We start from the raw sequence: 16,460 nt of genomic DNA on the forward strand, positions 1-16,460 counted from the left end.
AAACCACCATAACTATAGATAACCGTACTATCACTCACAGTGATACTGAAACTAATCTCAGGGTAATATTTGACCAAACGCTCTCCTTTCAAAAGCACATTAAGAATATAACCAGAAAAGCATTTTTTCACCTTCGTAACCTTGCTAAAATTTGCCCAATCCTCTCGACCGGTGATGCGGAAATTATTATACATGCATTTATCACGTCGCGCCTGGACTACTGTAATGCATTATTCGCTGGTCTTCCCAAGTCCATTATCAAAAGTCTACAGTTAGTACAAAATGCTGCTGCAAGGCTGCTCTCACGGACAAAGAAAATTTGATCACATTACCCCAATATTAGCCAACTTACACTGGCTCCCGGTCCATTTAAGATGTGACTTCAAGGTTCTTCTATTAACCTATAAATCATTGCATGGCTTAGCGCCTTCATATCTCGTCGACTTAGTTGTTGTTTACGTTCCGTCTCGTAACCTTCGTTCGCAAAACGCTAGTCTTTTAGTGACACCGAGGGCCAAGAAAATGTCTGCAGGGGCTAGAACATTTTCTATTTGGGCTCCAGAGCTCTGGAATGCCCTGCCAATGGATATTAGAACTGCTACCTCAGTAGAAACATTTAAGACACATTTAAAGACATATCTCTATGATATGGCCTTTAATTAACCTGTAGTGGTCGATTCGGCTGGAGTTTGTTTTTGCTCCCTCTCCCCGACCCCACTTCCCCCACCCCTCCCCAGCTGGGGAGGTGGTTAGGTGACACCCAAGCTGATCCTGAAAGGGGGATCCTTCCATCTGTGGTCCCTTCTCAAGGTTTCTCATTTTTCCCCTGGTAGGGTTTTTTTGAGTTTTTCAAGGCCTTCGCAGCCTTGCTAGACAATCGGAAACTACTGAAGTCTAACAACATAGACGTTTCTACTCTAAATAAACTATATGTCAAATAACTATAACATATATAACAAGTGGGGCGGCTCGGTGGCGCGCTGGGTAGCACATCTGCCTCACAGTTAGGAGGGTGCGGGTTTGATTCTACCTCCTGTGTGGAGTTTGCATGTTCTCCCCGTGTCCGCGTGGGTTTTCTCCGGGTACACCGGTTTCCTCCCACATCCCAAAAAACATGCTTGGTAGGCCGATTGAGCACTCCATATTGCCCCAATGGTGTGAGTGCGAGTGCCGATGGTTGTTGATCTCTGTGTGCCCTGCGATTGGCTGGCAACCAGTTCACGGTGTCCCCCGCCTGCTGCCCGATGACAGCTGAGATAGGCTCCAGCACGCCCGCGACCCCCGTGGGGACAAAGCGGTACAGAAAATGGATGGATGAATACATAACAAGTTTATCGAACCATCTGTGTCCCTCCAAATCATAAAATCTCCTGACTCCAGAAGTCAGTGAATGGAACATTGTCAGTGAGGCTCCAATTATTCCACAGCCATAGTGCGCCCTCATGCGGTTTAAAGTGAAAATAACATGTGAAGTGATCAACTATAGTCAGTAATGTGTTAATGATCAAGTAAAAATGTGTGAATATTTTCACATATAAGTCGCTCCTGAGTATAAGTCGCCCCCCCACCCAAACTATGAAAAAAACGCGACTTATAGTCCAAAAAATACAGTAATCGATCTGATTGCATTTGATGTCATCCATTGCACCATTAACGTCAAGAAAATATCTTTATTCGGTTGCTAATGACCCAATGTAATGTTTTTTGATTGTTTCTGTGTTGTAGAGGGTGCATGTGTCTTGGCCTTTTAGTCCACTCCCAGAATTTGACAGGGCATGAATGCATGAATTCCCCAACAAATTCTACAAATTGGAGACAAAATAAATTCAAACTCTACTTATTTTTTATGGGAGTGTAGTGTTACAATTGCACCTCAACATGTTGCTCTTTGAACAGGATGCCGGTCAGTGAGGTGCTTGCTCATATGAATACTTTATGACAGAGTTGCCAAGGTGTCTTTGTTTTTCTCTGTTTAGTAAATAAAAATTAATGTTATCGAGCTGTTTTTGACACCAAATTATTAAGGTACAGTACTTGATGGTCCTGTGGTTAGGACGCAGCGCTTTCACCGCCCGCGGCCTGGGTTCGATTCCCAGTCAGGGAACTATATGCAGCCATAGGGAGGCACATATCAGTGTCTCCCCTGTGCCGATCCCAAGCCCAGGCAAATGCAGAGGGTTGGGTCAGGAAGAGCATCCGGCATAAAAACTGTACCAAACACTTCTCATGCGAATCATCTGGACAAAAACGGGTGTGCCGCTGTGGCGACCCCTTGAGGGAAAAGCCAAAAGGAGCCTCCACCGGTATTGGTATCCTGTGTAACACAAGTTTACATGCAGTTAGTACCCTTTTCAAAAACCTGAATATTGCGCAAGGCCATGTGAACACCCACAAAAACCCAAGCATGCTCAAATTCACAAGCGGACCTTCCGTCAAACTTAGGGAAAGTCCGTCAGTTCGTCACTGGCGGATTCCCAGTTGTTGACAATTGACGTCATATTTTAAAAAAAATTATGGAATACTCTGTCACTGAATCAAACACGCCCGACTGTCCCGTGCGTTTGTTATTGGAAAGAACCTGGAGCATGAGCCAAAATGGTGGACAGTGTGCTAGTGTAGCTGGCAATGCTCCTGCTGCTTTTGCTTTTTTTTTTTTCCCAATTCACAGTGCTTGTTGCTATTCTTAATGAGTATCTGCTGGTTTACGTACATGGATAATTTATTTAACCAGCTCAGAGGCTGTAAAACAGGATGAATGAGTGGTGACACCTCAATAAATCATTTTATGATTTTATGACGCTGATGATCTGGCTATTTTCTATTCGAGTAGTGCTGGATTTTAACAGCTGTTGACTATATGCTGACGTTCTACACATTCTACCTGCCAGAGAAAATAATTTCTTCCGCCTGTTAAAGTGTCTGGGACATATCATGACTGATCAAATTATTGATGATGAAGATATGTACAGACAATACTGCATGTTATATACGCTATATGCATTATATGTTGGTTAGAAAATCTTATGGGTGTTTGAAGGATATGAAGATAAAGTTTATTGCATATTTATTGTACTCCCCTGTAAACTGCTCCATTATGGACAAAGATTAAAAAGTCTAGCATTCAAAACCTTAAGGTTGCCTATAATGATAGTTTGCAGATATTGCTTAGCAGGCCAAGGTGGTTCAACCGATCTGCCTGTCGATCTCACGCACCACACAATCCTCAATCTCGAACAAGACCCCAAGGTACTTGAACTCCTCCACTTGGGGCAGGATCTCATCCCCGACCTGGAAACGCCACTCCATGCTTTCCCAACTGAGAACCATGGTCTCGGATTTGGAGGTGTTGGTTTTCATGCCAACTGTTTTACACAGCTACGAACTACCAGTGAAAGCTGGAAATTACGGCTTGAAGAAGCCATGTGTTACACCAGCCGCAAAAAGAAAGATTCAATACTGAGGCCATCAAACTGGACCCCTCAAAGCATCTGTTGCGCCTAAAATTCTGTCCATTAAGGTTATGAACAGACAAAGGGCAGCTTTGGCAGAGTACAACCCTCATTGGAAGGAATTTGATTTACAATGTGGACCAAACCATCAATGGTACAGGCACCGAATTGGTCTTATAAAAGGGTTCGGTAGGATATTTAGCTTTTATTTTGGTATAAATACTTGCTTTAATAAAGTTTTGAATAGTTTTAGTGTTTTTTTTCCAAATAAATAGAGAATTTGTCAATTGTCAAAAGTACTCAGAATCAAATTTAAACTACAATTCTCAAACGACTGTCCTTTCTTATTCAGTACAGGTGAACAGAAATACTGAAATAAACACATCAACCCTGAAAGCTCATGTATGATATTAGTTGACAGACCAAGACGAAGGACTTTTTTATTTTTTTTGCTAGGACTAGTTTTCAACTGACTTTGGTCTGTTTTGTTGACAAAAGTGTTTTTTAAATTTTGCTTTTATTTTGTTAGTTTTTTTGCAAGCTAGAATGACCTTGTGTCATGCGCACAGCTAATGAAAATAGAATTGGTGCGAGAGTGTGTGGGCAAGTGATGGAGAAACATGATGGAACATTCCTAACAGGGCTTGTGACAGGAAAAAGATGCACGCTGAGCATGCCGTAAAACTACATTGTAGATGAGTGTTTGATAAGTAGTTTGCATAATAAATATTTAGAAATATTTATTTAGTTCATAAAATGTTAAAATGATATAGTGGGGAAAACCATGGTATTGCAGTGAGACAGAACAGAGGCAGATTTTATGTCAACTGTTTAAAATGAAAATGAGATTCAACTCCAGTTCTGTTTGAAAGACTGGCATAACATTGACATACTCACATAAGGGCCATTTATACTATACAATAACTTCAACATGTATGCTGCTACCCATTCATCTATTGTCGACATTGCTTGTCCTTAGAGTTGTGCATGAACTGGAGTCTATCCCTGCTAATTCTGGACATGAGGCATAGGACACCCTGGATTTGTTGCCAGCCAAATAGCAGTTATAGTAAATATAGCATATGCAGTGTCTTGTCTTTACTTTAGTGAACCAGGTATGACAAAACATGACAGGATTTGAGATTGATTTGTTATGGACCATCTGGAGTTGGAGGGAAGTAGAGCTGTAAAATACACATATCAGCAATTCTAGGGTTTCTCTATCATACCAGCTACTTGACCTCACGTTCTTCCCAGTCCACATGGGATCGAGTTCTTGGATTCACTAGAATCTTGAGAATAAACTTCCTAAGAAACCACACAAACATCAGAAGAGGTTATTGCAGACTAGGAAAATTATGGTTACATTTAACATTCTTAGAACCCGAATATCAAACATTAAATACACTAGTTTCCTTGAGCCCAGCAGGCAACGTGTTATTATGTCTGTCACACTTTGAGGATGTGCTTAAAGTGATGTGTGTGTCTGAAGGAAGGAGGCAGGAAAATATAGATTTCTCTGCAGCCACGTGTGTCATCCTATATGCTTTTCCTCTGAATATACACTGCTTGTTGCTGTTTGCTTCAATATGCGAGTAGTTGGACAAATGTAATTTGTGTCCGTGTCCTGATTGTTTCAGCTTTACATTTCCAAAGAAGGATGATGAGAGAGGCAAATGGGTGAGTGGTTAAGTAAACTAATTTTCCATTTATTAATTAGCCTGGGGTAAGAGATTGATGTGAAGATATCAGTCTACAGGAGTGTTGGACATAAAACCCAGAACAGACATTTATATATATATATATATATATATATATATATATATATATATATATATATATATATATATATATATATATATATATATATCATATACTGTTTATAAATTTTGGGGAGTTCACAACTATGACTGCGTCCAAGCAGTCATAGTATAAGATTTGGACATTGTCTGTGAAGACATTTATACTAGTAACAGGTACAGCCAACATGAAATCCAGTGAGCAGTACATGGGCAAAAATAGGTAACAATTGTGAATCTGTAAGAACATAGAAAACCTATCACAGCCATTGCATCTCAAATGGTCATAGCCAGTAAACATGAGAGGCGTAAAGAGGGACCCTATAACCACTGACGTCAACAACCGCCTGTTGTCAAAAATCATTGATGTGTACAAAAGTACAGAGGCTACAGCAAAAAGATGCAAAAAATTATTTGCAATGCAAGGCCAAATTGAAATTTCCTGAAAAGCATAAGTCTGTGGTTGGTGATCAGGGAGGGCCCAGAGAAGTATTCAATCCTGGTGCCACACAATCTTATGGGCTCCAGTCACAGTCCACATAAATTCTCTGCAATTTACTAACTTCATTATCTAGTGCAGTGTTCTGATGGGAGCCTTGTTCATCAGAGAACTGTGTATATGCAGTTATATGGCGACCCTAAGAAAACCCATTCATAGGGCCCTTCACATCTGTGTACTGCACCGACAAATGTTTTACTTCACCTTCCTTCATTGTACTTTATTGCACTTTCACTATGCTGTACACATACTGTTGCACACCACTCTGAAAACATCACATATGTACATGTCCAAAAAATGAAAGCACAGGGGAAATAAAGGATGTGTTTTATTAACCTAGATGAAAAAATAGAAAGTAGACTACTGCAGTGCACACAGTAGCTTCAACATGTCCTTATTGGAGACATGAATGTGAAACGTGGTACGAGGAGATTTTTCATGTACACAACATTCAAACTGCTTGGAGAATATTTACCGCATTGGATCAAATATAAGACGGTGTTTTTTTGCATTGAGATAAGACTGAAAAAGTGGGGGTCGTTTTACAATACATACTAGACATTATACCCATTCACAACGCGAGATGGCTTAACTTAACTTAACTTAACTTAACTTTTTCTCTCGAATATATTGTTTTAATAGTTTGTTTCAGATGTACTGTAATTATTTTCTGTATAAAAATTAAATTTGATGTTCAAAAAGTATTTTTTCAAGCTTGTCTTGAAAAAGAGGGGGTTGTCTTATAATCAGGCTCGTCTTATATTTGGGCCGATACGGTATATTATTTTTCTTATAGTTTTTAAGTTTAAATCAAATTGCACAGTTATTTGTGTACTTTATGAATTTAATTTCAATGGGACATATTTATTCATTAATATTTTGCCATTTCCTGTTATTTGCAAACTCTTCTTCCATCATGCTTGTTGAGCTTCCGTAGCAACCTACTTCTTGCCACACAATGCGATGTCGACCACTGTCTTGTACTGTAGGAAGGATCTACTACTTTGTTGCATTAATTTCTTGAATAATTGAGACATTTATATTAATGCTGTTTGTAAATAGTGTTGTATAGTGACGTGACATTAAGGTCTTTTGTGTCGTTATTTTCAGCAAGTTTTGTGCTGTTGCCGGAAGGGAATTTGTGTAGACCACTGGTGTCAAACTCAAGGCCCCGGGGCCAGATCCGACCCGTCGCATCATTTTATGTGGCCCACAAAAGCAAAATCATGTGTGTTAGAGATGTTCCGACTCTAACTTATTGTGCAAGAACCACACGGGAGACAGTATGCCCTTTTGAACACTTGCACGTGGAGAATTTCTTCGTCATTGTAGATACAGCAATGTCCGAACAAATTCTGCAAGTGGAGAATTTGTTCGTTGCTGTAGACACAGCAATGTCCGAACAAAGTCTGCCGTTGCATTCATGCAAGACAGTATTTATTGAGAGAAGAAGGGTGGGGGTGACAATTTACATGTGTGGTGGTCAAGGTGGGGTTGACAATTTACATGTGTGGTGGCCAAGGTGGGGGTGACAATTTACATGTGTGGTGGCCAAGGTGGGGGTGACAATTTACACGTGTGGTGGTCACCTCAGCAAATGGTTAAAATAAAGTTCATCATTCTAGTCTACATCCCAACATAATCATACGATCAAGATAGTTCATAAACCCTAACATATCCCTCCTGTTTATCATATGATTATGTCCACCCCGATCAATCAAACATAAGTAAGAAAATATAATGAAGAAAGAAAAACAAAAACAAAAATCAAAACACAGAAACAGTACATCATTGTACCCATCACTTGCGAAGCATTTTCGATGGCCAAATCATTAAGTTTCTGTAAAACATGCTCGGCTAAACATCATCTACGCAATCTACGTAGATCAATTTTAGTGTGTGAGTGAAAAACCTGCGGCAAGATGTTATAATGCAGGAAAAGTCTCACACGGTCCCTCTGCCTTAGGCGACCATAATGTTATCAATAACAACAGTCAAGACAAAAACTGCTCGTGATTGTTCAGCCGTCGGGGGCTTGGCACGCCCACTGTTGGAGGGTGAGCACAATTCTCACCCCCTCTGCAGCACTGCTTCGTCGGGGGAGAACCTAGAAGTGTCTGCCGCGCGGTTGTCGTCTTCAGTCTTCAGTGGCCAGGGTAGACTACCTGGCCACCAAGGGGGAAGAGGATTATTCTGCCTCTATTTGAATTGGGGGCGGGGACGCTGTCGATGGTGGATCTGCTTCCTTGCTGGAACCGTCGTGTTGCAGTCATCAAGTCCAGAACCATCCCCAGACAGGATCATGAGAGTCAAAGGTCACAACAGCCCTGCGTCGACGTCCAGAAGAGTTGCGTGCTGTCGTCAGCTGATGATGTTGTATCCTGTAGGTGTGGTCTGTCACCCACACTGGTGCACACACTTGTCCAGTTGGCGGGCAGCATCGGACAACCACTTGAAATGGCTCTCTCATCCTGACACTTAGCAGTGACATCCAAAGCTCCCATCCAGTGTCCTCCTGGAGAGCAGTCGTCGTTGATGCATTTGTGGGTCTTGTTTCCTTGGATGTAACATGTATAGTTCACTTCAGCTGGTCTCTCTGTGTAGGCCACTTGCGGCAACGTTCGTCCTTTAACAGTTGCGTTGACATTAATCCAAAAGAGTTCGATCACAGGTTCTTTTCTGTGAGTCCAATAAAATCCATGTGCATGATTTGGAATGGGTAAGATGGTTTTGGAAATGAGCCTCTCTTAGGTCTCATGTTTCCTTGTGGATTATGTTTTACACAAACAGGACATGCTTTACAAAAAAATTTTAAGTAAGCATCTAAACCAAAGGTAGTGAATTGACCATTTTTTAAGTAAGCATCTAAACCAAAGGTAGTGAATTGACTATGAATTGACCTCATCCCTCCTGTCGACACATGGCAAGGCCCATGTGTCGCAATTGCTGCTGCCTTAAAAAGTGTTTAGAAGCGTGTGTGGGTCAAGCACATTAGGTGCAGATTCGCCAATCAATTTTATTGGTCCTTTTGGACCGGAAAAACAGGAGTCTTGCAAGGAGAATTAATCAGATTTTTTTTTTTTTTTAAATTTATCCTACCATTCACACTCTCAACCACACAACTTTCATGCAAACAGCTCGGAAAAACAGACCAAAAAAAAAAATTTACGCCCTTCTTCAATTAAGAAAAAGAAGCTCTGTTTTTTCTTAGCCTGTTCCTTCCCCTGGGGCGAGAACCCCAGCTGTTTCTTAGCTCGGACAAACCAAACCGTAAACTTCATAGCTCGGATAAACCAAAGCCGTATCTCATAGCTCGGACAAACCAAAGCCGTATATCTCATAGCCCGGACAAACCAAAGCCGTATATCTTGTGCACCTTTCTTGTGCACCTTTAACTTTTTACGCGTTTCACAACAACACAATCAAACAATTTTAGGGCTTTAACTTACTTGTCCCCTGGTTCGTTGCACTGCCGGATCCCGTCAATCCACTGTTGTCCGACGAAGGCAGACCTAAGATGCTGGCCCAGCGAAGAATTTACTTGCCAGGTCTTTTCTTTACCAGGTCCTCCTAATGGACGCTGGCTTGTTGACAATGCAGCACGTCGTCCTCCGTCGATCAGCAGTGGGTATGTTGGATCCCGGGTTTCGGCACCAAAATGTTAGAGATGTTCTGACTCTAACTTATTGTGCAAGAACCACACGGGAGACAGTATGCCCTTTTGAACACTTGCACATGGAGAATTTGTTCGTCATTGTAGATACAGCAATGTCCGAACAAATTCTGCAAGTGGAGAATTTGTTCGTTGCTGTAGACACAGCAATGTCCGAACAAAGTCTGCCGTTGCATTCATGCAAGACAGTATTTATTGAGAGAAGAAGCGTGGGGGTGACAATTTACATGTGTGGTGGTCAAGGTGGGGTTGACAATTTACATGTGTGGTGGCCAAGGTGGGGGTGACAATTTACATGTGTGGTGGCCAAGGTGGGGGTGACAATTTACATGTGTGGTGGTCACCTCAGCAAATGGTTAAAACAAAGTTCATCATTCTAGTCTACATCCCAACATAATCATACGATCAAGATAGTTCATAAACCCTAACAATGTGAGTCAATTCAATGTTTCTTATTAAAATACCAATAACGAGATATTGCAACATTTTTTGTGATAATCCTAATTAAAAAAAATAAATTAGAAAAATGTTGAACTTGTCTGTTGCGTGTTGCGATAATATCCCCCCCATCTATTTCTATTTAAGTCTTTAATGGCCCCACGAGGGAAATCACAACTCCGATGTGGCCCGCAACAAAAATGAGTTTGACACCCTTGGTGTAGACAATGCAATGTCGATTGCTGAGGAGAGCAGAGGTGCACATTTACATCAGAAGACAAACTGTGTCCTATATTGTCTTTTGCAGCAAATAAATCCAGCCAATGAAGTGTCTTCTGCAGCAAACAAATCCAGCCAATGAAGTGTCTTCATTAAACCTGACACACACACCCTTTACTCTGGCAAATATCTCATTGTTGCCATTGGATATTTAATATTTTTCATGGTCATTCTGTTTTAATCTAGTTTGGTTATTTAGTCTAAGACAGTGGTTCTTAACCTTGTTGGAGGTACCAAACCCCACCAGTTTCATATGCGCATTCACCGAACCCCTCTTTAGCGAAAAAGTCCCCCAAAAAATTCAAATTCAACACATAGATGTTTTTTAATGGTGCACAAAATGAGCCGTGCATGATCATCACCTTGTTCAAAGAACAAAACCAGCACAATGCATGAACTCAACAAATTACATACCTGCAAATCAGTGTGCCTCTGCGAGACCAGTTCAGATATGCGTTATCACGAATTTACACAATACATCAGGTGTCCTCAGGTGTCGCGTGAGACCGACTCACCGAACCCCTAGGGTTCGATCGAACACAGGTTAAGAACCACTGGTCTAAGAGGATAGATAATGTTTGTTAATCAAAGATGGCTTACTCCTAAACAATTTTCCCACCACTCTTCTGAAAACATGGCTGTGCCTTTGCTTGATGTTCAATTAGATGCACTGTATATAAGGTGGCGTAATTTGCCACAGGGAAGTAACTGTTGGCAGAGTCACCTCCATAAAGCTTCAGTCACATTTACAGTAAGTAGTAGATTCATTCTCTTGATCATCCCAAAACATGTTTACAAAATCCTGAATCTGGAACATATTTTATGTGAAGTGGAATGTCACCAGGGAGAACAAAGAACCACAACAGACCCATCTGGAATGTCAAATAACATCTCCCAGGAAGTATTTAAAATGTATGAAGCCAAAAGCCCCAAACTGCATTTAGTGTAATGGATCTCACTGGAATGTGTCACAACAGATTGTGCTCAGTGTCCACTGGCTTTCCATTTCTTTCTCTTGTAAATTGCAAAGTGTCTCATCCTAACCCCAACATCCTTTTTCATTTGCAGATCTTATGGTATTTGGTACTCATAAAGGAGCATTGCCATCACATGCTGAGTGAAAATTAGCTTTACAGTGCGAACAATTTACAGTATTTGTCAGAACTGCTCCTACTAATGACAAACTCAGACTCTTTATTTAGGGTTTAGATGTGAATTTACAAAGGATGGCCTGGATGCAATTATTCATGAACAAATTATCAATTATTCTGAGCCTGTTTGTTTAGAATTTGCAAGTTTTCCTATTAAAGGGAAATGTGCTTTCAGCAGTTTGCAAACATATTTTTTAAGGTTGTGTTAAACTTATCATCATATCAATATAATATCTAGTATTGGAGTGCTTGTGTGGATTGGTGGGGGTGAAGAATGTGCAGGCACACTGCATGACCTTGCTTTCTTCAAAGAGTTGTGGAACAGGGAGGCCCAGGAAGGGAGTACCAGACGAAGAGAGTACGGGACGGTACGGGACGAAGGGAGTACCGGACGATAACACCTCAAGGTCGGTGAGGAATGAGAACAAAGAACAACACCACATCCAGGTGGTTGGGCTTCGAGAGGAAAAAAACCAACCGCCTGATAACACCTCGATGGGGAGGCCATCGACCAATCATCACACAATGTTTTGCATGTTTTAATATTCATATTCATTCATTTTCTGAACCGCTTAGTCCCCACGGGGGTCGCGGGCGTGCTGGAGCCTATCCCAGCCGTCATCGGGCAGTAGGCGGGGGATACCCTGAACTGGTTGCCAACCAATCGCAGGGCACACAGAGACGAACAACCATTCGCACTCGCACTCACACCTAGGGACAATTTGGAGTGCTCAATCGGCCTATTAAGCATGTTTTTGGGATGTGGGAGGAAACCAGAGTGCCCGGAGAAAACCCACGCGGACACGGGGAGAACATGAAAACTCCACACAGGGAGGGCCGGAGGTGGAATCGTACCCGCACCCTCCTAACTGTGAGGCGGACGTGCTACCCACTGCCCCACCGATCCGTATCCTAACACTATGCTTGTGGTTCTCAGTGGGTTTCAGGGTTTTTTGTTTGTTTGTTTTTTTAATATAAGCCACATCCGGACTATAAGATGCCCGTGCGCACAAGTTATTCACAAAGAAAGACTATACACAGAAAGCATTTTTAAAGTTTTAATCACACTAACATTTTGTTTTAAACAAGTAAAATTTAATACCAGCTGGGCGAAGGTTTTAATAACATTAAGATCTTGTACACACGGAATTAACAGCGCTAACTCGGCGGGTAAAAAAGAACTTACCAGTTCCCAGTCAACAAAGTCACTGAGAGCCGTCTTCCTCCTGTCCACTGAAACCAGCAAAATCTTCCTTCTGTCCACTGAAACCAGCAAAATCTTCCTCCTCGGTGTCCGAATGGAATAGTGCCAGATGTATGTCAGAACACTCTTTCTCATTCTCTCTCATCGTCGCTTTCATCGTCACTCTCGTCCTGAGACACATTCACTCATGAGCTTGTGCTGTCCTCTCCGTCATGCAGCAGACCGGTTTTTCGAAACCCGTTGGTAATGGTGGATTTTTTTCACACTGCTCTACGCTGTCATGGTCCACTGGCAGACTTGTGTGAAAGTTGCTCTTCGCATGCGTCCAGTTTTTGTAAAGGATTTCTCGCCGCTGGTCATCCGAGCGAACTCATCAAATTGCCAACACCATGACGCTCCTCCTTTGAAGTCTTGATATTTCTTCTCAGTGGTGATTGCCTTTGCTTTCAGTCTGATCTGCACGGTGGAAACACCTCACCCATCCGCTCTCTGTGTGTTCACCCAGTCTTCAAGAATGTTTTCCAGTCCAGACAACCGGCTTTTAAGACCTCGGAAAGTTTTCCTCGTCTTTTTACATTGTTGCAGTGCTTCCCGATGCCGTTTCTACCGTCTCATCATCGATTCAATAATGCCAAGTTGATGTGCAACCGCTCTGTTCCCTTCTTTATCAGCCAGCTCAATGGCTTTTAACTTGAAAAGCTGCGTCATACGCATGCCTTACGTTGTTTTCCATCTCCGGGCTTGGTTTACACCAACTTTCCTAATGCACAACGTGCCACTACTGTCTTCCTCAACGCATATATTCCACCTCTCTCACTCTTACCTTTTCTGCTCAAGCCCCCCCAGATGGCCGTTAGAAAATGCTGCATGATCACGTAAGGTTTTTCATGTTTAATTACCATTTGTAAGAGAATATACACAAAAATGATTGTCAGGAAAGAGATGATTATTTAGGGACGCATAACTTTTATTACATCATATAACACAACAGCACAACAGCATTTTTATGAGTGTATAAGTGTATTAGTCATTAGAAAAATCACGGAAAAAAAATCTATGTAAGCTGCCCCAGACTATAAGCCGCAGGGTTCAAAATTTGAGAAAAAAGTAGCGGCTTATAGTCCGAAATTTACGGTAACTCTTAAATTGTGTGCACATAGGACGCATTGCTCACTTTTTAGTAAGTACAGTGAAACCTCTATTTACGGTTATACTTACGAACCTTATGAAATACAAACCAGAGCCTCAATACTTATTTTCCTGCATTTACGTACCAAAATCGACATCCGAACCCGTGAGCGACTATCAGAGCATGTCATGTGACGTTGTGACGTGTGTGTGTATGTGTGTGTCTATGCTTCGCTCAGCCACTTCCTGTGTTAATGTAGGCGTGCATTAGCATATTGTTCTTCGCGGGCGCTCTCAATGGTGCCACGGTAGAATGTGGTCATGATGGCGGGAGGAGCACTTGCTCGCCTGAGTTTCCGCAGAAAGTACAGGCGGCGCTGAGCCTTCTTCGCCAGCGACGCAGTGTTGGTGGTCCAGGAGAGGTCCTCACTGATGTGCACCCCCAGGAATCTGGTGCTACTTACTCTCTCCACCACAGCTCCGTCGACGGTCAGCGGCAGGTGGTGGGCGTGACTCTTCCGAAAGTCAATGATAATCTCCTTGGTCTTGTTGACGTTCAGCAGAAGGTTGTTGTCCCTGCACCAAGCGGCCAAAAGGTCGACCTCCGATCTGTAGTGAGTCTCGTCGCCACCGGTGATCAGACCCACCACAGTCGTGTCGTCGGCATATTTCAGCACGCGGTTGCTGCTGTAGGTCGCAGTGCAGTCATGCGTCAGAAGGGTGAAGAGCAGCGGACTGAGCACGCAGCCTTGAGGGGCCCCCGTGCTCAACGTGATGCTGCCGGAGACACTGTCGCCCACACGCACTACTTGAGGCCTCTGACAGAGGAAGTCCAGTAGCCAGTTGCAAAGGGAGGTACTGAGGCCCAGCTTGTCAAGTTTGCAAATGAGACGCTGTGGAACAATGGTGTTGAATGCACAACTGAAGTCCACAAACAGCAATCTCACATACGAGTCCCTGTTCTCCAGGTGGGTGAGGGCAGAGTGGAGGGCAGAGCAGATGGCATCCTCAGAGGACCGATTGGGTCGGAAGGCAAACTGGAAGGGGTCCACGGTGGGGGGAAGAACAGATCTGACGTGCGCCAAGAAAAGCCTCTCAAAGCACTTCATGACGATGGGGGTCAGTGCCACAGGGCGGTAGTCATTGAAGCAGGAGGGAGCAGGAATTTTCGGCACAGGTATGATGGTGGCAGCCTTGAAGCAAGACGGGACGACGGCCTGCCGCAGGGAAATGTTAAAGATGTCAGCGAAGACATCCGTCAGCTCCTCAGCGCAGTCCTTCAGCGCCCGTCCCGGGATGTTGTCCGGGCCCGCCGCCTTACGGGTGTTGATAGCAGCAAGCGTCCTCCTCACGCTAACGGCAGAGAGGCACAGAGGCTGCTTGTCCGGATGGGGAGGGGTCTTCAGCGGGCAAGTGTCGTTCTGTGCGTCGAAGCGAGCAAAGAAGCGGTTCAGTTCGTTGAGCAGAGGGACGTCGCCCTCACATCTCTGCGGCGCGGGCTTGTAGTCCGTGATGGTCTGAATGCCTCGCCACAGGCCCAGAGCATCCCCGCTGTCCTTGAAGTGGGCATTAATCTTGGAAGAGAACGCCTTTTTCGCATCTTTGATGCCCCGGGACAGATTTGCCCTAGCTGATCTCACGCCCGCTTCATCTCCAGCCCTGTAGGCTTTGTCCCTGGCCCTCGGCAGCCCGAGGACAGCCCCTGTCAGCCATGGCTTCCAGTTAGCCCGAGTGACGACGTACTTCGTGAGGGTCACATCATCAATGCACTTAGCGATGTAAGAGGTCACAGAGTCAGCATACTCCTCAATGTCCGTCCGATTGTCGCAAGTGGCTGCCTGCTTAAACCTTTCCCAGTCTGTAGTGCCAAAGCAGTCTCGAAGAGCATCAGAGGCCCCCTCAGGCCACACCCTAACACGTTTGCGAACCGGCCTGGAAGTTCTCACTCTCTGTCTGTACGCGGGGGTAAGCAGAATGGTGACATGGTCAGAAAGTCCGATGTTGGGGAGGGGGGTGGCCTTGAAAGCTCCTTTATGTGCAGTGTAGACCAAGTCCAGGAAGCTGCCACCACGCGTTGGAAAAGTAACATGCTGGTGAAGCTTTGGAAAGACAGACTTCAGGTCAGCATGATTAAAATCACCAGCGAAGATGATGAGACCGTCAGGGTGCGCCGTCTGCTGATCACTGACAGCCCGATACAGTTCATTAAGGGCCGTGATCCTGTCACTTCCAACGTTGGAAGGCGGGATGTAGACCGCGACAAGCAGAATCGCAGTAAACTCCCTTGGTAGGTAAAAAGGACGGCACTTAACAATCACAAAGTCCGCCAGTGGCGAGTAGTGCCTGCATACCACTACAGAGTCCCGGCACCATTCGTCGCGGATGTAGACACATATACCTCCTCCACGCAATTTCCCTCTTTGTTCAATCGCACGCTAGCCGCTCCAGTTGCACAGCAGAGTCCGGAATGTTGACATTCAGCCAAGTTTCAGTGAACACGAGCACGCAGCAGTTGATCGGTTGGGACGGAGAGAGGCCGCTGCGTGTGCACGCGCCGCCATCTCTGTGTCTCTCTGTCTGTCTGTCTGTTTCTGTGTGTGTGTGTGTGTCTGTCTTCATATTGAAGTTCATTGTTTTAAACTTAATCATATCACCTAAGAAGCTAGTTCAGATAGTCGCGAGCGTAGTCAGAAAAGGGTGTAGCGAATGTAGAAATTGGCCAAACGGTACATGGATTATCCTCCCTCCCACTCGCCATCTCCGACTGCCCTCCGTCTTTCAAGCGCATAGTCAAGTCGTCACGTCTTTCAAACTAAAGCACTTACACATTAATTTTACAT

The sequence above is a fragment of the Syngnathus leptorhynchus genome, chromosome 6 (genome assembly GCF_054491065.1).
Source record: "Syngnathus leptorhynchus isolate UIUO chromosome 6, UIUO_Slep, whole genome shotgun sequence".
In the NCBI taxonomy this organism is placed as follows: domain Eukaryota; kingdom Metazoa; phylum Chordata; class Actinopteri; order Syngnathiformes; family Syngnathidae; genus Syngnathus; species Syngnathus leptorhynchus.